The sequence below is a fragment of the Hipposideros armiger genome, unplaced genomic scaffold (assembly GCF_001890085.2).
Source record: "Hipposideros armiger isolate ML-2016 unplaced genomic scaffold, ASM189008v1 scaffold_394, whole genome shotgun sequence".
Lineage (NCBI taxonomy): Eukaryota > Metazoa > Chordata > Mammalia > Chiroptera > Hipposideridae > Hipposideros > Hipposideros armiger.
The window spans coordinates 417,780-419,812 of record NW_017731744.1 but is presented as its reverse complement, the minus strand read 5'-3'; positions in this window follow the sequence as shown (position 1 = coordinate 419,812).

The window sequence follows — 2,033 nt, the reverse complement described above, 5'->3', positions numbered from 1 at the left end:
CATTTTTTCATATGTCTGTTGGCCATCTGTATTTCCTTTTTAGAGAAATGTCTCTTCATATCCTCTGCCCATTTTTTAATTGGGGTGTTTTGTGGTTTTTTTGGTGTTGAGTTGAATGAGTGTTTTTATAAATTTTGGCTATTAACCCCTTATCAGATATATCGTTGACAAATATCTTCTCCCATTCAGTAAGCTTTCTTTTTGTTTTATTGATGGTTTCCTTTGTTGTGAAAAAACTTTTTAAGTTTGATGTAATCCCATATGTTCATTTTTTCTTTAACTTCCCTTGCACATGGGGATGTATCAGTAAAAATATTGCTCAGGGTAATGTCTGCAAATTTACTCCCTATATTTTGTTCTAGGAGTTTTATGATTTCAGGCCTTACATTTACATCTTTAATCCATTTTGAATTTGTACTTGTATATGGTGTAAGGAGGTGGTCGTTTCATTTTTTTGCATGTGTCAGTCCAATTTTCCCAGCACCATTTATTAAATAGACTACCTTTACCCCGATATAAATTCTTGCTTCCATTGTCATAGACTAACTGTCCATATATACATGGATTTATTTCTGGACTCTCTATTCTGTTCAATTGATCTATGTGCCTGTTTTTATGCCAGTACCATACTGTTTTGATTACTGTAGCCTTGTAGTATGTTTTGATGCCTGGGAGCATGATACCCCCAACTTTGTTCTTATTTCTTAGGATAGCCATGGCTATTCGGGGTCTTTTATGGTTCCATATAAATTTTAGAGTTATATTTTCTATTTCTGTGAAAAATACCCTTGGTGGTTTGATAGGAATTGCATTGAATCTATATATTGCGTTATGCAGTACGGACATGTTAACTATATTAATTCTTCCTATCCTTGAGAATGATAGGTGTTTCCATTTATTTGTATCTTTTTTTATTTCTTTCTTCAGTATCTTATAATTTTCTGAGTACAGGTCTTTTACTTCTTGGGTTAAATTTATTCCTAAGTGTTTTATAGTTCTTGAAGCAATTGTAAATGGGACTGTTTTCTTAATTTTTCCTTCTGATAGTTTATTATTGGTATGTACAAATGCAGCTGATTTCTGAATATTGATTTTGTACCCTGCTACCTTACTGAATTCATCTATCAGTTCCAATAGTTTTTTGATGGAGTCTTTGAGGTTATTTCTATACAGTATCATGTCATCTGCATAGAATGACAATGTTACTTCCTCCTTACCAATTTGGATGCCTTTGATTTCTTTTTCTTGTCTGATTGCTGTGGCTAGAACTTCCAGATCTATGTTGAATAAAAGTGGAGAAAGTGGACAGCCATGTCTTGTTCTTGATCTTAAGGTGAAATGGTTTTAGCTTTTCCCCATTGAGTATGATGTTAGCTGTGGGTTTATCATATATGGCCTTTATCATGTTGAGATATGATCCCTCTATTCCCACTTTGATAAGAGTTTTTATCAAAAATTGCTGCTGTATTTTGTCAAATGCTTTTTCTGCATCTATTGATATGACCATCTGATTTTTATTTTTCATTTTGTTGATGTGGTGTATCACAGTAATTGATTTGCGGATATTGAACCAACCTTGTATACTAGGGATGAAACCCACCTGATCATGTTGTATGATCTTAATATATTGCTGAATTCTGTTTGCTAATATTTTGTTAAGGGTTTTTGCATCTATGTTCATCAGGGATATCGGCCTGTAGTTTTCCTTTTTTGTATTGTCTTTGTCTGGTTTTGGAGTCAGAGTGATAGTGGCTTCATAGAAACAGTTTGGGAGCCTCCCCTCCTTCTAGATTTTTTGGAATAGTTTGAGAAGAATAGGTGATAATTTTTTTTGAATGTTAGGTAAAATTCACTTTTTTTTAAGATTTTTATTGGGGAATTGGGGCGATGGGAACAGTGCTGGGGAATTGGGGGAAGGGGAACAGACAAGTTGCTGTTGTTTTGTTCTTCAATCTAGTTGTGGAGGACATTGCTTCACTGGCCCAAGTTGTCACCATCATTGTGCTCTTCCCGGGCGAGGCAGATCAGTCGCC